At 47.8% G+C, this 23,820-nt stretch overlaps 1 protein-coding gene across 1 annotated transcript in view; it reads right to left on the bottom strand.

Annotated features, from left to right (window-relative positions):
- AMPH (amphiphysin) overlaps positions 1-23,820 on the bottom strand; it is a 154,825-nt gene that overhangs the window by 122,708 nt on the left and 8,297 nt on the right. The window lies entirely within an intron of this gene.

The raw sequence follows: 23,820 nt of genomic DNA, 5'->3' as shown, positions 1-23,820 counted from the left end.
TCCCCTACGGTAGGCTAGCACTGAGATAGCAACCCAATCAGTGCTAGCCTACCGTAGGGGACTTTTGGCGGGCAGAGATATGTAAATCAGCATCACTCTGACGCTGCATATTTGGAATCTTTTTCTTTCCAACAAGTCGCCAGAGTGAGTCTCGCCCCCGCCAGCAACAGCGCCACTAATTCTAATTCCTTTTTATCCTTCTCTTTGTTTATGATCTGGTCCATGGGGTCGCGAAGAGTCGGACTCGATTGCGACTGAACAACAACAAGCAACTTTTTAGAAGAAATACTTCTGGATGAAGAGGTAAAGGCTGTGTGATTTATCCGCATTTCTACCACCACCATGATTCTATGGCTTTCCAGGATCTCGGGCGGAGAAAATCTTTCCCTGCATGCGGTACCTGAAATATTTTGACTTGGGAGACACCAGAAATCAAACCTGGGGCCTCTTCTGTATGCAAAGCTGATGCTGTACCTCTTGAAGCTGTCTGTGCTTGTAGCCGCCACCACTTCTTGCGGCAGTGAATTCAACATGTTAATTACTCTTTGGGTGAGGAAGTTCTTCTAAGCTCATTAAACTTCATTAATTTCACTGAGTGCTCATGAGTTCTTGTATTGTGAGAAAGCAAGAAAAGTACTTCTTTCTCTACCTCCTCTACCCCATCCATAATTCTGTAAACCTCTGTCATGTCGCCCCTCAATCGTTGCTTCTCCAAGCTAAAGAGCCCTAATCTCTGGAACACCTTCCCTATGAAGAAAGGTGTCCCATCCCCTTAATCATTTGAGTGTGACCCCTTTTTGTAGCAGGAGCTCCTTTGCATATTAGGCCACACACCCCTAGTGTAGCCAATCCTCCAAGAGCTTACAGAGCTCTTCTTACTGGGGCTACTGTAAGCTCTTGGAGGATTGGCTACACTAGGGGTGTGTGGCCTAATATGCAAAGGAGCTCCTGCTACCAGTAGAGCCCTTTCTGCACCTTTTCCAAAGCTATAATGTCTTTCTCGAGGTGCAGTGACCAGTTACAGAGTGTGCCACTGATATTTGCTGCTTCTCTTTGGTGTAACTAATCCTCTGCTACAAGGGGAAAGGAAGCTGACCCAGTTCACAGCAGCAGTTTTACAACAGACATAAAAACCACTCTATTAAACTGAACACGATGTTAACTATGTACTCAAAGATGCATATGTGCTCCTGGCACAGATGTGTTAACAGAACTAGTCTGGCGCACTGACACTCTAACTAAGACAAGAAACAAGATCCTTCTGGAAGTTAAATTCCTGGAAATGAAATATTTATTTAGTTTATTACAGCCCGCCTTTCTTCCTGAGACTAAAAGAGGATTACAGAATAATTTTAAAAATGCAATCATATTGTACAGAGAACCAACAAACAGTGCAAATGGACTAGGTTTACTCAAAAGAGGGTTTGATATAATTTTCCTCCAAGAGTCTTGGTTAACATCAAAATTGATATTAAATGGGTTTCTTTATTACTCACTCAATGCCATGCCGTCGGCCATTAAAAGACATCCTAGTGGTGAGTAGGCAACCTCGCTGAAGTGTGATGTGATCAGTGTTCCCTCTAAGATGAGTTAGTGTGAGCTAGCTCACAGTTTTTTAGCCTCCGGCTCACACACTCTTGTCCTAGCGCAGGAAGGATGGCTCCAGAGCAAACTAATTTATGCAGTAGCCAAATCACTCGTTCACAACTTTAATGCCAGGAGCTCACAAAATAGAATTTTTGCTCACAAGACTCCACAGCTTAGAGAGAACATTGGATGTGATACGTCTCCCTTTTCTTGACACTTTTAGCAATGGCCTGTCTTTTGACATTTAAAGATCAGACTATTCTGGCAGTAAACATATATATTCCTCCTTATTCTTCAGTTTTCTGTCATGAGACCTGTTGGATAGATTTGGAAAATTATTTATACGATCTTGAAGATAAATATCCTAAGGCACAATTAATTTTACTAGGTGACTTTAATGCCCATATCAGCAACAGATCTGATGATGTATTTTATAATGGTAGGAGGATGTCAAAAGATCATATAGTTAATAAACACGACTTGAATTTTGCCGTTTGATTGATAAACTAGGCCTCATTATATTGAATGGTACAGGATTACTGCATTTGGAGACCATGCAAACAACCAGCTGCCTGTGGCAGTTGATAGGATCCTGCCTGTTTTTCCCTGAAAAGGCTGTGCCAGGGACTGTTCGACCCATGCGCATTGAAAGGTACATGGGACTGGGGCTGCAGTGATGAATCAAGTGAGATTCCCTTCCTCCCTCTGTTCTAGGAGAACCTAGAGCAGGGGTCTCCAACCTTTTTGAACCTCTGGGCACCCTTGGAATTCTGACACCCTGTGGTGAGTGCAACCACCAAATGGCCGCCAGAGGAGGCGGAGCCTACCACACACACATATGAAGCCCAAGTACCACGGACAAGGGGGTTAATTGAAAAAAAAATACACTGGGAAGTGAGAGGGAGAGAGAATTAAACCAACACTGGGGTTATTTTAATCTGCACAGCCAACCAGATCTCCAGTGATCAATCACAAGCCCTGCTAGGCAGTAGCCCCATCTGGCCCCACCCAATTTCTTAAAACACTTGGTGGGTGCCAGGAAAGATGTTGGTGGGCGCCATGGAACCCACGGGCACCATGTTGGGAAACCCTGACCTAGAAGGATCCAACCCGTCGTCCTTGAATGATACAGTTAAAGCCAGGGTTGCAACAGAATAACCTGGAGGGACGGGGAGAAGGACCACTTTGGACACCTTATCACCTGGGGGTGTTTTTCTTTAATCACAGGTATTAACCACACTAGTGTTTAATTAATTAATCAATCAATAGAGAGCCAGTTTGGTGTGGTGGTTAAGTGTGTGGACTCTAATCTGGGAGAACCAGGTTTGAGTCCCCAACTCCTCCACTTGCAGCTGCTGGATGACCTTGGGCAAGCCAAAGTTCCGTCAGAGCTGTTCTTGAAAGGGCAGCTTCTCTCAGAGCTCTCTCAGCCCCACCTACCTCACAGGGTGTCTGTTGTGGGGAGGGGAAGGGAAAGGAGCTTGTGAGCCGCTCTGAGACTCCGAGTGAAGGGCAAGGTATAAATCCAATCTCCTCCTCCTCTTCCTCCTCCAATTATAAACTTTACAGTGCCATCCTTAACAGAGTTACACCCTTTGAAGTCCAATGGTTTAGACTCAGCCAACTTCTTCATCCAATCTCACCTGCTTCTTACCAGAGCCCCCATTTCACATGGCTTTTTCCATGCTGGTCCCACAAGCCTTAGCGTACACTTATCCGTGGTCAAAAGAGATCCCGCATCTGTTCTTTATTGGGCCAAGCTATTGACTGCAATGAACTCAGAAGGCTGTTACTCAGCTTGAGATGCTACTGTTAGTTGCTTATCTCACAACATCCATCTGTAAGGACTAGCTGGTAAGCGCTGCCATTGACTCATTCTGGGGCACTAAAGGGGGTCCCAAAAACAAACACCCGGCTACATGCATAGGTCATGCTGCTTTCCATGGGTATCCAGGATCTTCACAATCCACTTCAGGCATTCAGTAAAATAGGCCCTTGCCCAGGAAAGTTCATGATACAATACATTTCCTAGGCATTGCAAGATTCTTTGTTGTGCTGGCTACAAAAGATTAAAGTCACTACAGCTCTACAAAAGATCTTTCCAGTATTCATTATTTCTCTCCTTGTAAATATAAAGCAATGCAGTTCCAAGCAACAATACAGCTAACTGGCAGGCTAGAACAAGCAAGGCCAAAAGAGTAATCTTTCAGAGCAAAAAGAAAACAAGAATAGGTTACAAAATCTGGCGTGTGTGGAAAACACAAAGCACCAGGACTGTAGCAAAAACTGACTTAACCCGAGTTCCCGCTTGCTACATCAGAGAGCCATTCTTAGTGACTGGAGTTCTTTAAATGCTTTGAATATCAGAAGGTAGACATGGTTATTCTCCATTAGAGAGCAAACTTCATTCTTCTTCTCATAGTATTTGGCAAGCCGGAAGCCAACCATCACCTACAATGGCTTTTTACATCCAAAAACCCCCTGCCATGTCTTCAAGGCTGGAAGCAATAGAGTCTAGCACAGAAGTGGTTATTTTCGAAGTGAGTCTGCACCTAGAATTTCTGTAGGCGCAAAGGGGCAGAGATACTTTCCAATTCCCCCCTCCTGCAAGAGGCCGCTGATTCCCCCTACAAGCTATCCCTGGTGGGGTCACCTTTCCCCCAGGATCAGCATTTTGGGGGCAAATTTTGTACCACCATGGGGGGATTGGTGAAATTGCCCTCCTCCTTGCACCCACAGACAATGTAGACAGCATCCAAGTCAAATGTAGCAGCCTAAACAGCACAGACTAGCCAAGCTTGTTAGAGCTTGGAAGCTGAGTAGGGCTGGGCCATGGTCAATAGTCGGATGGGAGACCACTCGCGAAGATCAGCCCTGCTTATGCAGAAGGCGACAGCAAACCACCTCTGCTCATCTCTTGCCTTGCAAACCCCATGAGGTAGAACTTCACTGGGTCGCCATCAATGTTCACTCTAAGCAGTGGAGTCTTGTGAGCAAAAATCCTACTTTGTGAGCTCCTGGCATTAAAGTTGTGAGCCAGCAATTTGGCTGCTGCATAAATTAGTTTGCTCTGGAGCCCTCCTTCTTGAGCTGAGACAAAAATGTGTGAGCCGGAGGCTAAAAAACCATGAGCTAGCTCACACCAACTCAGCTTAGAGGGAACACTGGTCGCCATTATCCAGTTGCAACTTGATGGCATGTTGTTGTTATTATTATTATTATCCATACCAATTATTTGTCCTGTTGCCACACCTAATGATGCAAACAAGGGGGAAAGTGGTGGCTGTTGGTCTGCAGTTCTTCATTAGTTTCATGGCGACGTGCACTTCTTTTTACATCCATGACACCCTAATCAACCCCAGCCATGAGAGTAAAGCCCATCAGCCACCATTTCCATCCATGCAAAACTAGGTCAGTGGTAACAACCACAAGTGTAAATTAGTGTCCACTCGGTGCCCTGCTGGTCTCTGTTGGAATTGACTTGGGGTTTTCTTTATGAGAGCATGTTATGGTTTTCATCTCCCCACCTCGCTGCTCCCCCACCCTCTTGACAGGGGTAGCCAGGCCAAGTTCAGTGCCAGGGTGCATTCAACCCAGGTTTTAATACGCCTCTCGCTGATGACAACTTGCACCAGAGTTAGAGCTATTTGAAAATAAATGATATATTTTAAAATATATATATATGTTATCAAGGTCTGTTCCTGGCCTGGTGGGCAATGCCCTTGCAACTACTCTTGCTCCAGTGAATGGAAAAGCACAGACTGAGTCGTCTATAAGGAAGACTCTGCTGCAGAGGATCCCCTTTCCAGGCAGTGACCTGAACACTTCTCCTGTGTGTGCCAAGGGATCAGTTCTGTCCTTTGAAAAAGTTCTACACGCTTCTGCCCTCTAAACTAATTAAGTCTGGAACAACTAGAGCCAACCCCTGCGCCCAGCTTAATAATCATTGTGCTCACAGACGTCATGCCTCTGATTGCTAGCGGCTGAGAAGGAACAAGAATGGATGCTCTCCCGATCGTGATTCCCACAAGACGCTGCTAGACCTGCACAGCCTCACTTATGCTAGGGGTACATGTCTCCCTTTTGTTACTGTCCATGGGGTTTTCTTGGCAAAGATACTGGAGTGGGTTGCCATTTCCTTCTCCAGTGGATCACACTTGGTCTGAGTTCTCTGCTGTGGCCTGTCCGTCTTGGGTGGCCCTTCACGGCATAGCCCACAGCTTCATTGAACCGCGCAAGCCCCCTCGCCACGACAAGGCAGTCCCTTGGACTGCAAGAAGATCAAATCAGTCAATCCTAAAAGAAATCAACCCTGACTGTTCCCTGGAAGGCCAGATACTGAAGCTGAAGCTCAAATACTTTGGCCACCAAATGAGAAGGGAGCACTCACTGGAGAAGACCCTGATGCTGGGAAAGATTGAAGGTCAAAGAAGACGGGGACGGCAAAGGATGAGATGGTTAGACAGTGTCATAGATGCAACGAACATGAAATTGAGCAAACTTCAGAGGACGGCGGAAGACAGGAAGGCCTGGCAGGAGCTGGTCCATGGGGTCGCGAAGAGTCGGACTCGACTGTGCGACTGAACAACAACAACATGTCTCCCACATGACCCAGCCTCTATCAGTTCAAAACAGGGAACATACATCAATATGGCTGATCTAGGTTGAGTTTTGAAGTGAGAGACAAAAACTGGCAAGCTGCCTTCAACTCTCTATATAATCTATGTATATACCTCTGTATCACTATATAATTACCTGCCATGGCATTGGCTTGCACATAAGGGGGAAGCACTGGATTTTCTACATGCTAACATGCCCAGACTTGCACCCCATTCCTTGAAAAAGAGATGCCGTGACAGGAGCAATGGCTTGAATCCTAAGCCTCGTGCTATGCTGTGAGAGCAGTGCTTCGCTGCAGAGCATGTTCTTCCAGTGCCAGGAGCTCCCATTCATGCAGTGCTGGCATCCTTCCATAATCCTCTGGATACGCACACTCACCATCTTGAATGAGTAGGGTAACACGTGTATTGTCCAGCTGCTTTTCCTCAAAAATCTGGGCTTGTGATCACGTGTATCAAAGCTGGAAAATGTACATATTACACGGTTTGTATAGAATGGCGACCATGAATATCCAGAGAATCTCACACAGCACAATTCGCCCCCTGGATCCTCAAAAGGGCTGTGCCTGCGCCAGGCTTTTATTATAAACGATGCCTTCCAGCACTCGAAACCGAGCCTAGCAGGAGAGTGAAGCTTCTCCTGGCCGCCTTCTATAACTTCAGGCATCTTCAACTTGGAAGCTTTGGCCTAGTAACTCCTTAGCAGAAGTGCTTTATTGTTTTATGGCTGTTTTGATTTCATTTTTTAAAAAAATTGAAAGGAAAGGCCCACACCAGTGTTCCAGGATAAAGAGAACTGTTCAGGGAATTGTTCGCATTTATAGACAGTGTGGTCACAGGAATTCATTACACCATTTTAACAACTCAGTTTCATTGTCTCACATTAACTTGCTTCCATAATTAGCATTTGTGCCTTGACCTGGATCGCCTAGGCTAGCCGGATCTCATCAGCTCTCAGAAGCTAAGCATGGTTGGTTCTAGTTGGATGGGAGACCTCCAAGGACTACCAGGGTCATGAGGCAGAGGCAGGCAATGGCAAACCACCTCTGAATGTCTCTTGCCTTGAAAACCCTACAGCAGTGATGGCGAACCTTTTAGAAACCGAGTGCCGAAACTGTGACCCAGAACCCACTTATTTATTGCAAAATGCCAACACGGCAATTTAACCTGAATACTGAGGTTTTACTTTAGGAAAAACAACTCGTACATTAACTTAAGATGATCCAAACAAAGTAAGGAAAGCAATCCCAAATGCTTTCATTTACTTAAAATTATTTGGCAGAGAATTTGACACTTTAATGATGGTCTGGGCCTGGCTGGGGCGATGGCATGCATGCCCGCAGAGAGGGCTCTGAGTGCCTCCTCTGGCACCCGTGCCATAGGTTCGCCACCACTGCCCTACAGGGTCGCCATAAGTCAGCTATGACTTGACAGCACTTTTATACGCACACACAATTACCATTCGTACTAGCTCTGCTGGTCTTGAAGTATCTTTTTGTTGCTGAGATACTAATAAAAGTTAGTTTGGCAATGCTTGCCTCACAATTGTTCAGCCAACTGAGCCAATCTTTTTTTGACCTATCAATAGGCCATCTTTTAGGGTATGTGAACCAGTGGTACACAATCACTTATTTCCATGTACTATGATTTTGATCATCAGAGACCACCAGGACTGTGATGATCACAGCAATACCTTGCAATTTGGTGAAGGTGTGTTCATGTATTACTTCTTCCATGCAACATCTGGCAAGCTTTAGTCCAAAGATGCTGACGAGTAGGAAATCTGACGGCAGCACTGCAGTCAACAGCCAATCAGACCTACGTGTCATCTAACTCGAGCACTATTAATAATACCTGGCAGCCATGTTCCAAGTTCTTACACAGAGGACTTTCCCCAAACCCACCTGTTAAGACCACCCACCTACATACATGCCAACTGTACACTCTGTCCTACTTGCAGTGGCCCCCGTTTTCGTACCAAATTCTGCCAGTACACAGGCGTTTGCTCTTCAAAGCACAGTGCACAAGTTTTATATCTGAAGTCTTCTTTTTAATACATATTGATATGCAAAGCCAGTGTTATTTTGGGCAGCTGGGTTGAGTCACCGGACCCTAAGGTGCTATAAATCACAAACTTACAGATGCTGATGTTTCAGGAAACGAAGCCTTACTACAGCTTGCTGGGTGATGAAGAATTACAGCCAATGCAGCAAATGGGAAAACAAAATCTGCAGAGCACAGAGCACCCCAACAGATAATGAAGAAAGGAGCACAGACGCATGAAGAAGCTGCCTTATACTGCGTCAGACTTTTGGACTGTCAAGGTCAATGCCCTCTACTAGTGACTAGTGGTGGCTCTCCAGGGTTACACGAGGCATTTCACATTATTACCTGGCCCTATGCCAGGGACTGGACCTTCTGCAAGCAAAGCAGATGCTCTGCCACTCAGCCACAGCCCTGACCCATCTTGGACAATACAAGCCAATCAGAGGGAAAGGAGTTCCTAACTAAAATAGTTACATAAAGAAATGCCATCAAGTTGCAACCAATCTATGGCGACCACAGCAAAGGGGCTTTCGAGCCAAGTGAGAAGTAGAGGGGGTTTGTTGCTGCCTTCCTCTGCAGAGACTTCCTTGGTGGGCTCCCTTCCAAGTACCAACCCTACTTAGCTTCTGAGAGCTGATGAGATTGGGCTATACCAGGCTGCCTTCTCTCTACTACAATAATTATGCCTAGACTTAGTTTTTAAAGGTCCATTCACCCATTTCGTTTTCACTCGTTTTTGATAGAGGATTTTTTTTTTTTGCAAGCAGCATTTGGCATTCCAATAAACTCTGTACGTTCCTGATCTACACATTGATTTCTGTATCAAGAAGTCTCATTAAAGCTCAAGTCTAACCACCTCACCGCATTGGCTTTTAAGGGTACACAGGTTCTCCAGAGCAAACCAAAGGCACTCAGCAGGGGCACGCAGCTGCAGCCAAGCACTATCTCTGCCCACCCAAAAGGCAATTAGTACAACCAAAGGCACGGAGAACATCAGCTGTTGCACCCTCTTCTTCCCTTAAGAAGTTTGCAGAAGGTTCCTAACCAGCCTCATGTCGAACCACTGACCTAAGCCAAGCCTGATGAACATCACAGATGTTTCCCATAAAATGGAGGAGAAGAGAATGATGGAAGCCACTTTGTGTCCCCACTGGGGAGAAAGGTAGAGTATAAATGAATGAACAGAACAAACAAATGTGTAAACAGATAGAATGACGTAGAAGGGATGCTTGAAGATTTCAGCTTAATGGTACAGAAAAGAGGCAGTTATTTCCCCAAGGAACCAGACTAAGAGTTATCCAGGGATCCCCAACCGTTTTGAACCTGCAGGCACATTTGGAATTCTCACACAGCAGGGTGGGCAGAGCAACAAAATGGCTGCCATTGGAGGCAGGGCCAGGCACAAAACGATCGCCGCAGCTTAATTTCCACATCATAGTGCAGATACTTGTGCTGTGGTGGCAGCTGACACCAATACAATGTTTTAAAACAGCCAACCAAATATCCAGTAGTCAATCAGGAGCCATAAAATAAATAAATTACTGGGCAAAAGCCCTACTTGGCCCCGCCGACTTCCTAGAACCACCAGGCGGGTGCCAGAAAAGGTGTCAGCGGGTGCCAGGGCGCCCATGGGCACCATATTCGGGACCCCCGGGTTACCCACTGCCAGAATACTGCTGGAAAAGAGAACCAGTGACATAAGGAAAGCAGTATAATAGTTCAGATTTCTGAGACCTACAGATCCATCAGAGAAAGGGAAGGGGCCCAACCAATATCAGCCTTGGCAACATTTCCCTCCTGGCAGGCTGACAAGGTGCCTTCCTAAGCAGAGTTAACACCCTTCTAGGCCCATGGACGTCAGTGGACTTGGACAAGGGTTAATATGCTTTGGACAGCACTGTAAAATACTGACTTGCACTTCTGATCTGCCCCATCCCAAGAGTTAGAACGGATACAAGGAAGTCCTTCTTCACCCAAAGAGTGATTAACACATGGAATTCACTGCCACAGGAAGTGGTGGCGGCTACAAGCATGGACGGCTTCAAAAGGGAATTAGATAAGCATATGGAGCAGAGGTCCATCAGTGGCTATTAGCCACAAGGTATAGATAGGGGCTCTGGGGCAAGTGATGCTTTGTCATCTTGGTGCTTGGGGGGGGGGGGTCAACAGTGGGAGGGCTTCTAGTGTCCTGGCCCCACTGGTGGACCTCCTGATGGCACCTGGTAATTCTGGCCACTGTGTGACACAGAGTGTTGGACTGGATGGGCCTTTGGCCTGATCCAACATTGGCGTCTCTTATGTTCTTATGAGTATAGGGAAGCTGGCAACCCCAACGTCGAAGTTCAGTGAAAACGTAAGTTGCTTAATGCCAATCATTAAAACCCATCTTATTATTTTTGTAAGTGTCTTCTAGCTCTTCTGGGGGAAACGTTCAGGATTATGTTTTGGTGATTCTCCAGAGAAGAGGAGTTCCATCTTGGGAAGGGTGTTGGGATTTGTACTGCACTGGCCTTGTTTAAGCCTCCCCTCATCCACAAAGCAAGTCACAGGATCATTGTGGGATAAAACAGCTGAGGGTCACGCACACACACCTTGCGCTCACCAATACATCTTGTCTACTAGCTGATAAATAAACATTGTAAAATAGAATGGGGAAGCATCATATTAAGGCAAGAGATTCTACACATATTGAGTAGTCAAAGGAGACCACCCCGGAACGGCTCCTTGCAGTCTTCAAACATTTACTAAATATTCAAGTACATTCTGAACACACATTCTTTTTGTAATGTGAATATATGTGTGGCAAGTAATCAGAAGATATTCTTGATGTGAAGCACTGGGGATCATTCATCTCTCTGGGAACTGGTGTAATTTAACTCAAACCAGAGAATCTGTAACTGCTACTTCACACGAATGATTAAGGAACGACATCCGGAACACTTGGCATGCACCAAAAACAGAACAAGGGTCCCATTCACACTGGCCGATTTGAGCCGGGAGCGGGACAGTTCGGGGCCGGATCAAACCGGCGCGATCACACCACAACATCTGGGAAGCGTCTTGCTTCCGTGGCCGAACTGTCCCTTCCCCGCAGAAATCCGCCTCAAACCGAACCACCTACCTTAGGTGGTTCAAATGGAAGAGGCGCTTCTAACCGGGCGTTTGATCGCCGGCGCGTCTTTGCGCCGGCACAACCCCGGCCCGGATCCGAACTGCGCATGTTCCGACATGCGCAGTTCGGCTGGCCCCCGGTTAGGGCCGTGTTTTCTCCCCGGCGTTTGATCGCGCCGGGGAGAAAAGGCGGCGCGGCCGGGGGATCCGGGGGATCCCGCCGCGCCGTGTCAACGTTGGCGCGGCTTTTAAAAGCCACGCCTTAAAGAGGCTTTTCCCCTGCCGTGTGGCAGGGGCCTTGGTTACCCTTGAAGGAAAATGAAGCTTTGCTATGGTTTTTATTATTTGTACAGGAAAAATGTATAAACAAAACCCTAAAGGGCTAAAAAAAAACATGACTTGCAATACTTCAACCAAGGTGAAAATTTGGAACCATGGAAGCTTGAAAAATGAGCTTACACTATAATACCCAATCATCTGTGATGAGTGACACATGGTTCCTTCTGACTAGAGCATACCGACAAAATGTAGTTGTATTACATGATCCACCAACTGCGTATCTTCCAAGCAACAACAGACAACTGTTTCTACAGCCAAGCTCCTGGGATCTCTATATTCTCTCCCAAGCTTCTTGAGAGACGTCTTAGTTTGCTGAATGCTGGCCAGGCTTGGAAGACAGGAAGAGGCTTGGGGGCCTCCAGTTTGCCTTCTCTAGCTTTACGGGTAGATCAAGATGGGTAGCTGTGTTAGTTTGCCTGTAGCAGAAGAAAAGAACAAAGAGTCCACTAGGACCTTAAAGACTAACAAAAAAAGACTAACAATCACTCTGAGCAGTGACTTACGGAAGCCCGGACCCTGCCACAAATTTTGTTAGTCTTTAAGGTGCTACTGGGTTCTTGCTCTTTTCTAGCTTTAAGGGTGTTTAATGTCTTGAAAATAAAATTATGGCTTCCTGCTCATTAACGGCCTTAGCCCTTCAAGTTTTCAGGCCTAGATTCTACAAAAAAAATCTGATGCCATCACATGAATGATGAAACCCTAAAGCCAATCTGTAAGAAGCTTAGTAGGGCTGCCAGTCACCAACTGGCGCTTGGGAGACTTCCCAGTATTACAACTGATCTCCAAACATCCGAGATTAGTTGCCCTGGAGAAAACGGCCACTTTGGAGGGTAGACTCCAGGGCACTATACCCGGATGAGATCCCTCCCCTCTCCAAAACCTGCCCTCCCCAGACTCCATCCCCCAAATCACCAGGAATTTTCCAACCCAGAGTTGGAAAACAGTTTAGGATGGCAAGTCAGCCCTGCACAGCCACAACATGGAGATATGCGGGTGTAGCGCCCCTATGATGCCACTTCTGCATGTGCTGGTTGACTGTTTCCATAGATGAGCAATTGTGGTCAGTGTTGGTAGCATCACTGCGGACTCCAGCTCAGCTGCTGTTCTTGCAGCTCCTTGGAGCCGGGTCCTTTTTTGGCTTTCCCTGCTCTGCAGAGAGCGCAGAGGTTACTGAGTAACTAGGCCAGCACGGCACCAACATCAACAACACTCCAGTGCCCAAGGCTTAGGAATCAGATGCCCACATGACTAATGTCCTCCCGTTTAAAAGTCGTATTAAATACTGGGTTCAAGACACATTACGGTGAACAGCTCTACTTTATTAAGTGATTTCAGGAACACTACAAGACAAACTCCAGGGCTGCCGCCCTGTTTAAATAACATGCAAGCACCGCACCCAAACACACCCCACTCCCAATGATAGGCTATTTACATAACACTACTCCCCCACTGGTCCCCTCCAGAATCCTGGCAAGCTATTGTTCCGGAGCAACAAGCTCAGCCAGTCTCGGATACTAGCTTAGGGATGACCCATGCTCAATACACAACAAGTAGGTTCTGCAATTAGCATTTTATCAGCAATTCTTATACAAACATACAATAGAAAAGCAGCACCAACAACATCCTCCAAAAGCCATTGAGCAAAACAAGAGAAAGAAATGAAGGGGGGGGGGATCAGAAAGACCAAAGGGGGGGGGACCCTGCCTAGCAAACATATTCTCCCCAGAAAGCCAGCACACCTATTGATTCCAAGTGAATTAAAAGCACACACATTTTATATAGAGAGCGGGATGAGAAGTGTTAACATTTTACCACACATCATTTCCCAGACAGAAGTCCCGTCAAAAAGCTACTAACTCCAGTACACAGAGAGTCATGGGCAACCGGGTTTGTTTTTAGGGTTGCCCGTCTCCAGGTGGGACCTGGAGTTCTCTCAGAATTACAACCGATCTCCAGAATAGACATATCAATTCCCCTGGAGCAAATGGCTGCTTTGGAGGGTGGACTCTATGGCGTCATACCCTGCTGAGGTCCCTTATATGCCAAATCCCCCCCTCCCCGGGCTCCACCCCCCAAATCTCTTATTTCCCAACCCAGAGCTGACAACCCTATCAGAGTTAACAGTCAAGTTATTGTTACGGTCAGGACGAAGTACTAGGAATGCCCCAATTCCCATCACCACTCACCCACCCACAAATCTTGAGTGACCTCGGATTGGTCACTCTCTCACAGCCTAAGCCACCCCACAGAATTATTGTAAGGACAGATGGGGGGCCACATTTGCCACTCTGACAGGTAGGTAGGCAGCCCATCCCTTAGGGAGGGATTTCTCTTTGGAAAAGTGTTTGAGGAGGGAAAGATAAATCTCACTGCAACCCTGACCTAAATCCCACCTGTTTGCTTTTACAGAAGGTTAAAATACACCCAAAGATTTGGCCACAGTCTCCGCATCGCTCTCTCTCTCCTTGGCTGGAGGGTTTGGGGTGTGGCACAGGATACTGATGCCAGGTTATTTTATAGATCAGCCATTTCATTGCTTTGGTTGCTACCCTACACAGTCACACATCTTCCCCATTCCATTGTCAAGTGAAGCGTAAATGTTGCTTGACTGATTCCCTGCAAATAAAAATTTGCTGCAACAGAAAGGGATTAAACGACTTACACTGATCTAGTCCTCATGGACTTTCATGCCCTGCTGTGTTTCTCCCTAAAAGGGACCCAAGCCAGTTTACAAAAATCCATCTGTATAAAACAATAACATATCCACTCTAAAACATCAAACAGCAACACACAGCGAGGTAACAAACCCACCTGCACATGTCATTAAGGCTCTATAAGGTAACATGAATAAATATATATTTCACCAGAGGAGTAAAAAATGGACAATCAGTCACCTCTAAAAGAGCGGATTCTTGATTGTATTTAATCTAGTAATTCAAGTGCAAAAAAATTCTCTACTATAGAAGGTGGATTCTCAGTTTGAGCCCAAAAAAACTGGACATTCACATAATCCTGCCCTTAAAAAGGTCTCCTAAGGCTTCCTGTCTGGCCTCTCCATCTCTCTCATTCACACACACACAAACACACACACACTTTAATAATCTCCTTCTGAATCAACAGAAGGATGTTTATCCTTAATAAATGCACATACAGCCACACAGAAATGGGAAGCAGAAATTATTAAGAAATTAGGCAGTTAATGAATTAAGCAGTGCATTACAGCACTTCATTAAGTAATCAATAAACAGATGGACAAGGACCAATTTTCTTTCCCTTTTGTTCTTACAAGCCCCATTTTGGACCACCATTCTTCATAAACAGAATTCGCTGATAAAAAATATATATCTCTATTTTAAGATCAAAAAATAAATAAAACTTTGGACCAAAGACGCAATCGTGTTTCCAATCTACTGCTACTCCGGGTTCCTTTATTCTATACTTCATGCCCACAGACCAAAGGGTCATAAGCAAGCAAGTTCAATAGTCCATATGGTACGCTGCTCTGGGCTATGGTCCATAGTGGGGAAAGCGCTGGACTTGTTCAAATCCCTGCTCAACCAGAGAGTTGCCTGTGTGGCCTGGGGCACACAACTTGCTGGCAGCCCTTCCGGGCTGTGGTGTTAGGGATGCCAGCCTCCAGGTGGGACCTGGAGATCGCCCGGAATTGCAACTCGTCTCCAGACTTCGGAGATCAGTTCCCCTGGAGAAAATGGATGTGTTGGAGAGTGGACTCTATGGCATTGTACCACGCTGAGGTCCCTCCCCTCCCCAAACCCCGCCCTCTCCTGGCTCCACCCCCAAAGTCTCCAGGTATTTTCCAACCCAGAGCTGGCAACCCTATGCGGTGTGGAGGATCCCATGCACACTGCAGAGGATTTCAAGCCTGTTGCTACAACATGTGTCTGTCAAGGAAAGAGTACCAGCATTCAAGCTGCTCAACAATTCCCCGTATCACACAGCAATTCCTATTCACTTTAGTAGGCCCTGCCTAGTTCAGAATAATGTTGAGTCAAAGCAACCAGAAATGAGCTCACTAGAGTAAAGAACTGCTGCAACTGTGCACACTCCACCTGGCAACTCATACAGGGGGGCAGACCACCCCTCAGCTTTTTCACCTAATGTCCCACGCAAAAACTAAATGGGAAGAGAGGAAAACTGCTGAGCCATGCTGACTAAGTGCTCCTGTCTGTTTTTACTTGGGAATGAGATCTACTGAATTCAGTGGGACTCGGCTCTGGACAAACATACCTTGGATCATGTTCAAATTGTTATTCTTGTCATGTCCCAGGGGATGCCGTCCCAGGAGGACTTCTCTCCATAAAAGTAATGAGCGAACTAGAGTGAATCTTTTAAGGCCACGGGCACAAGCCAAGGGGGGAAAAATATCGGGGACCAAGGGCGACTGAAACCCACCATGCGACTCACAAATGCCATTCTTTTTAGTGGCACGGAGGCTGTGTACACATGGAGATCCCCACTCCCAGCGTGAAAAGTAGGAAAACCCTGCATTAAATGGAAACATCCAGTTGACTTTGTGCTCTTTCCAAGCAGAACTCCTTGCATTTCTGAGTCTTTCCCCTTTAATCTGAAGAAAAACTAGACCTGTTTTCTCTCTAGTTCAGAGGGAACCTTCCAAATGGCTGTTGGGGAGTGTCCATCATGGGGTTCGGAGGCGGCAGCATCCCTAAACGGAGCAGGATCGGGCCATGTGGCTACAGTTCTGCCTGCCCCCATGACCACTTGCTGCTGTTGCTGCCGAGCATTTTCACATATCCCATGGGGACGCCATCTTAGTGGGTGGAGCTCTCCTTGGATTGTACCACTTCTGATTGTAGGCAGAGGGAAGTTACATTTCTGAAAGATCCCCAATGAGAAAAACTCCAAGTGTTCAGGTTAAAAGCCCGTCAAAGGAAAGGCTAAGCTGGCCTCCTCTTCTTCCAATGGCTATTTTTTCTACAAGAAAATTCCTTTCACGGGAGACAGAGAGCACCCAAAAATGGATTCACCCAGTGTTGCCAGCAGCCTGAAGTGGTACAACCCAGTAAGAACTAGACCCCTTCATTCTTCCGAATTCATAATCTGTTCTTTCCCCCCCCATCTGCCCTGAACTGACTTGCTCAGGCTAGCCAGATCTCATCAGATCTTGGAAGATAGCTGGTTAGTACTTGGATGGGAGACCACCAAGGAAGTCCAGGGTTGCTATGCAAAAACCAGAGGCAGGCAATAGCAAACCACCTTTGTTTGCCTCTTCACTTGAAAACCCTGTGGGGTTGCCATAAGTCAGCTGTGGCTTGAGGGCACTTTCCAGCAACCATTTTTATTAATTAAGCCCCCCACCACCACCAATGTCTGTTGGCAGGAACAGGGGGAGGGGAAATAACATCCACCAGCTCATCTGATCTGCATTTCTACAGTGCTAGGGATTCTCATTTGCATGCAAAACAGCAGTGACACAGGCAGCAGTAATCAGATTCGCAGCAAACATTAGTGACAAAGACCTCCCCTCCCCATTCTCAGTGCTTGATAGCTGTGAAAGCGGCAGCATGGTCTCTGGTGAGAGTTTGATTCCTGGTGCAAAGGGAGGTGGCGTCCACAAGCCAGGCTTCCAGGCTCAGTGCCGACAATAAAGCAGCAGCCCTAATAGCCTGGACTTGGAAGCTACGCAAGGTTGGTACCTGTAGGGGAGACCACCAAGGAAGACTCCGCAGAGGAAGGCAATGACAAAACAGCTCTCTTCATCTCTTCCCTTGATAACCCCATGAAGTTATGAGCCAACTACAATTTGACGGGACACTTTAGTCCCTGAACTGGAAGGTCCGGGCAAACCCGATCTCGTCAGATCTCAAAATTAAGCAGGGTTGGTCTTGGTTAGTTCTTGGAAGGGAGACTGTTAAGTCACTCGCTTAACAAAGCAGTCAGAGTGATTCAGCAAGAACACAACTTTATTCTTCAACTTGAACACAACTCCAACACGGATCAACATCTGATAGCCAGAACAGAACGGTTCAGCTTTTACATTGCAGTTGCCCTGCTTTTAAACTCTTCCGGCTAATGTAGCCACACCCACTGTACAAATACCAACCAATGCGGTTGTACATATAAGGACCAATCACGGACGTTCCCACTCAGGGAGCTTGCTGTAAAGTGATTGGCTAGGTGCTTCCTGGGCCAGCAATACGATTGGATGTATTTGGATCCTAGCCCAGGATGAAGCTTAGCATAGCATTTCAATTAGATGTTTCACAACACATAATGCATTCAATGCCAGCTTCTTGAATACATTACAGAGACCATCAAGGAAGTCCAGGGTTACTATGCAGAGGCAGGCAATGGCAAACTCCCTCTGCTTGCCTCGAACATCCCATGAAGGGTCAACATGAGTCACCTATGACTTCACAGCACTTTACACACACACACACCCCAAATATAAGAACATTTTAGGGCCTATTACACAAATACATGAAGCTACCTTATACTGGTTCAGACCCTTGGTCCATCAAGGTCAGTATTGTCTACTCAGACTGTCAGCAGCTTTCCAGGTTCTTACACAGAGGTCTTACACAGAGGTCTTTCACATCACCTACTGGAGATGCTGGGGATTGAACCTGGGACCTTCTGCATGCTAAGCAGATGATCTTCCACTGAGCCACAGCCCCTTCCCAATGTTCACATGGTAAGGTTTCCTGAATGAAGGCAACCTGATGTAAGGAGAAGGGGGATGTATCCAAATGACAGTCAGATGCAAAGTATGGCTGGATTCTGACATTGACTGCACACACCAGGAAAGGGGACGTACAGCGCTTTACCAGGAGTATGAGCTGCTCTCAGGTGGACAGGCTTTTGGTGGTTTACTGGGGAATCCAAGCTTTAGGAATGCTCTGTCACAAACAGCACTACAGTTTCTGAATGTGGCATGATTTGACACGAGACATTCACTCACGGTCAAGTGGGATTAACTCATATAACCCACAATATGACCACAAAGGCAAACTCTCGGCATCCCTATAAGGACTATTTCTTTATCTGAAGCCATTCACAGTCAAGGACCCACCTCTGAGGATGTGGCTCAGCGGCAGAGCATCTGCTTTGCATTAAGAAGGTCCCAGGTTCAACTTCCGGCATCTCCAGTTAAAGGGACCAAGTAGCGGGTGATGTGAAAGATCTCAGCCTAAGACCCTGGGAATCTGCGGCCTGTCAGACTAGGCCAGTGGTGGCGAACCTATGGCACGGGTGCCAGAGGTGGCACTCAGAGCCCTCTCTGTGGGCACACGTGCCATCACCCCAGCCAGGCCCAGAGCATCATTAAAGTGTCGAATTCTCTGCCAAATAATTTTAAGTAAATGAAAGCATTTGGGATTACTTTCCTTACTATGTTTGGATCATCTTAAGTTAATGTTTGAGTTGTTTTTTTCTAAAGTAAAACCTCAGTATTCAGGTTAAATTGCCGTGTTGGCACTTTGTGATAAATAAGTGGGTTTTGGGTCACAGTTTGGGCACTCGGTCTCTAAAAGGTTCGCCAGCACTGGACTAGGCAGTACTGACCCTGACAGACCAATGGTGTAACTCAGTAGCAGCGTCATGTGCGTAACTGCGTATATATCTGGAGCATCATCTCTCCCCCCATGTACTACCTAGGGTTTTCTAATTGTCACATTCTAGTTGTTCCCCAATTTAAGGTGGCCCCACTTGGCACTGCCTAGGGCATTCTCCTTCCTTATAGTGGCTCCCGCCTTGTGGTTCCCTGAGGAGGTAAAGGAAGGCAACATCTCCAGAAGTTTCTAGGAGGCACTTTAAAGTCTTTCTCTTTGTGAGGGCTTTCAATGGAGCTTAAGCTGCAAGCAGTTTTCATTGGGAGAGGGATGGATGGGTTTCTAACCATCTTTTGGAGGTTTTTAATTCATAGGGTCACCATGAATTGGAAGCGACTCAACAGCACTTCATATGCACATATAATAAGAACATAAGAGACGCCAATGTTGGATCAGGCCAAAGGCCCATCCAGTCCAACACTCTGTATCACACAGTGGCCAGAAATACCAGGTCCATCAGGAGGTCCACCAGTGGGGCCAGGACATTAGAAGCCTGGGGGGTGGACTGTGAGCCACAAGGGTAAGGTGGGGTAAGTTGCCTTGAGCCAAAAAGGAAAGGCAGGGTATAAAGTGAGTAATAAATACATAAATAGAAAATTGATTTGTTCTCAGCCCTGGCTCCAGCCCTGGTGGAACACGCACCCGATTGAGATCAAGGCCTGCAAAACGGAGCTGTTCCACCAGGCCTTTGGTTGAGGCTCCAGACATCAAATAACATCATCCTCCCCTGCTCAACCGACCGGGGCACTATTTACATCTTGGGCACCTGGCGTGAATGACCTGCTCAAGCAGAACGCAGCCGGCCCGCCCTGGTATGAGCCTAGCAGACACTGAAAGAAGAAGAAACTCTTTGCTGAGCTGCCAGTAGATATTTCAATGAATCAACTAAATTTTAAATTGTTTGAGAGTTGTCCTATTTAATGAATGTATTGTTTTATTGTTGGGTGGTGTGTTGTAAGCCGCCCTGAGCCCACTCGCGGAGCAGGATGGGAGAAAAGTCCCAAGAATAAAATGAATAAAAATAAATACTTCCATTAATAAACAAGTTTAGGCATTTTATGCTGCCTCTGTTGCTTGAAAGGACCAGAGGGCTGGGAAAAGATTTGACATTCCCAGGTTCAGGGCTTTTTTTGTAGAAAAAGCCCAGCAGGAACTCATTAGCATAATAGACCACACCCAACAGCAGAAACAAATTAGCATATTAGGCCACACACCCCATGCCTTCCCTTGGCTTGTCCGGGCGCCCCGTGACCGCGGGGAGCCTGGGCAAGCCGACACTTGGACAGGCTGGGTAAGGCACAGGGAGGCATTTAAATGCCTCCCTGATCCTTCCAGGGGCCCCTCTGGCCCACCTGTTTCGGAGTCACCGGGGGGTCGCTCTCCGGGCCTTCCTCTGTAGTCACACACACAGAGGTTTTGGCTGTAGTGGGCGTGGCCAACTCTGAAGCCAGCCGGAACTCCGTTCCTGTGTGTTCCTGCTCAAAAATAGCCCTGCCCAGGTTCATTTTCTTTAAGGAGCCTTCACCAGACTTTTAGGCACACGACTTGCATGCAAGGAGAAAGCTAGCACAGGGGAAGCAAGAGTTTCTATTCCTGGCAATGGTTTTCTTGTCACATGGGAATTTTTCATGTGGGGACAGCATTCAAAATGAGATTCCCCTATTTTTCAGTCTGAAGGGGTGCAACCTATTCCACACCCTCATTGTGCAGCATGGGAAGACCAGTCCAGTGTTTTTAATATTTGTTTGAGTTTTGCCCGCTTCTGCAACAGGCAGGCTAGAAACTGAAGCAACAGGGGCAATAAGATTTCTATTTTGCACAGCATTGTCTACTAAACAAGTGGTGCTCAGTGGTTTGGGAGCCAAGTGTGGCTGTTGGACATGCTCCCTGTGGCTCTTCTGAGCACTATTCCCCAATGTCGCACCTGCCCCATGTTTCAGGAAAGTGGGCAAACCCATGACCAGTAACTGGTATGGTCTGAAACTCCATGAGGGGCAGGCCTCATAAATGTGGTTCTTTTGGTAGACGATAGGAAGCCCTCCGCAAGCTACAGACTAAGTACCACTTCATTAAACAACGTCTTCAGGGTACAACCTGTGGTTTTTTTATTCCAACGGGAACTTGCTGAGGAGAAATTGCTGGTGGATGGTGCAAGTTACATGTCAATTACACTGCTACCTTCATGCTAACCAATGTGGTGAGAAAACACCAGCCTAGACTCTGCTCTGAATCCTCCGAAAGAAGGACAGCACAGGCCTCTGGTGTCCCACTGAATACTTTGAATCATTCAGGAATGCAACTGCATTGCTGTGGACTTGGCCGTGAGTCACAAAAGAGCTGGCATGGGTCTCTGATCGAGCACCTTCAGGGGCAGGATGCATCCAGCCACTGGGGATTACTGACAGAAGTGATTTGGGAGACAGTAGCTGGAAAGGCCCGTCTTCTCCATCGATTGCTCTGCGCTCTCCAGCCAAAGGCAACAGGGAAGATCACACGAGTTCACGATGAGCTCGGGTGGTTATTAAAAGAAGTGGAATCCTCTTAGAGTATGGAAGTGTGCAAGTAGGGAGGTGGGGCAGAGGGGGAGGCGCCAACGTGCATTTCTGCCAATGGGTCAGGAACACAAAACAAAACGTAACCCTTTCTGTACCCCGGGCTATCAATGGCACCTCAGTAGGACCAGGGGTTCAGTCCCGGGGTGGGCGGAGGTTCACGAGGACCCCCGTTCAGAAGGATTCTCATGGGACCATCAATCCTCCTGAGCAATTTTCTCTTCCTAACTCAGGAGCATGTGGGGGGGGGGTGATCGGACAATCCTATTGGCTCTCAATGGCATTGCAGACAGATGAGAAGAGGGAAGAAAGAGTGGGATGGAGAAACTGAATAGGGGGAGCGTTTTGTCCCTCTCCCAAAATACTAGAACTCAGAGGCACCCAATGCAATTGCTGGGAAATGGGTTCAGGAAAGACAAAAAGAAAGACTTGACTCAACAAGTAATTAAGCCATGGGAGTCAATGTCAGTGGATGGGCACAGGCATCGCTGGCTTCAGGAGTGGGTGAGGCTGAATTCGTGCAAAAGAAGTCCATTGATGGAACCCATGACTTTGAATAGAGCCTCCATCTACAGAGGCAGCAAACCTCTGGACAGCAGTGGCAGCTGCTTTTATGCCCTGTTTGTTTGGCCCTCCAGGACAACTGCTGCTGTGGGAAACAGGATGGTCCGACCCAGCAGGGCTCGACTTCGGTGCTCATGAGGGTAAACAAAAACAGCCAGTGTGACTTCATTCCAGCCGTGCTCTGCAGAACAGATTTCAGAACCACACGAGATGATCACATCCACTGGATCAGCCTCTCCTGGCCGGGGCAACACCAAAGGAGCGGGGGGGGGGTTGTGATTATCCCAAGTGGGAGCCCCCCAAAAAAAACACTGAGAGGAAAAACACCATTCCCCAGTGGACAGATCTCACCTCTTCTCATCTAGGGGTCTGCTGAGGGCGCCTCCCCGATCCCCCCCCCAAACCCAGAGCCAGCACACCTGGAGCTCAGCAAAACTACACAGCAGTCTTCTAGGCCAGCCTGTTTTTATTATTCAAGATCTATCCCAGATAGGGCTGCCAATGTCCAGGTGGCACCTGGAGAGGGCCTCCCATTACAATTGCTCTCCAGACGGCCAGGATCAGCTCCCCCTGGAGAAGATGGCTGCTTTGGGGGACGGACGGCTATGGCGTGGTATTCCACTGAGGCCTCTCCCCTCTCCAAATCCCATCCTCCCCAGGCTCCGCCTCCCCAATCTCCAGGTATTTCCCGGCCCGGAGCTGGCAACCCTAACCCCAGATTTCTGGGATCCACCTCTGAACAAATGCAGGCCCTTTGCCAGGAGTTTCCCAAGCACATCACTGCAGCACTAGCCATGGCGCATGCTGGGGGTTGGGGGGGCAGGGGGGGGCCGTGATCCAGCCAGAGGAAGAGGGGGACCCCGGCTGAACCCGAGTGGCGCCTCTCGATCAGTGGCTCTCCAAGCAGAGGGTGACGAAACGGAGCCAGGGAGATTACATAACAGGAGCCGCGGCGGCAACTCGCAACCGAGGGAGAGGGAGAGAGGCAGGCGAGAGAAGCCCGCTCCTTTCTGGCTGGGCCGTTCTTGGCCGAGCGGTCCTTGGAGAGCCGTCGGCCCTCTTGCAGGCTCCCCTCGCCCAGGAGGGACCGCGGCGCCTCGCCAAGGCGGAAGAGAAGGCGCCTTTCCCACGGACGCAGGTCCAGCGCTCCAGCACAGGGGTCTACTCCGAAGGCGGGGGAGGGGGTCCCCCCTCTGAAGCCATCCCTCCTCCCCCCCAAAAAAAAGGTCCCCCGCCTTTGCCCTCGGCTCCCCCGGACCTTCGCGGGAAGGACGCCCCTTCCGGCTCCCACCAGACCTGAACGCGCGACACGATGCGGAGGACGAGAAGGGTACCCCCCACCCCCGCCCAGGTTGCATTTGGGGCGTTTGGGAACCGACACCCCCCTCCCCCGCCGCCGGTCTCCTCGCCTGT

Source organism: Gekko japonicus, unplaced genomic scaffold (genome assembly GCF_001447785.1).
Source record: "Gekko japonicus isolate JY-2015 unplaced genomic scaffold, Gekko_japonicus_V1.1 scaffold190, whole genome shotgun sequence".
Classification (NCBI taxonomy): Eukaryota; Metazoa; Chordata; class Lepidosauria; order Squamata; family Gekkonidae; genus Gekko; species Gekko japonicus.
Note: the sequence above shows the minus strand (reverse complement) of the source record. Positions and strands in the feature narration are given on the sequence as shown.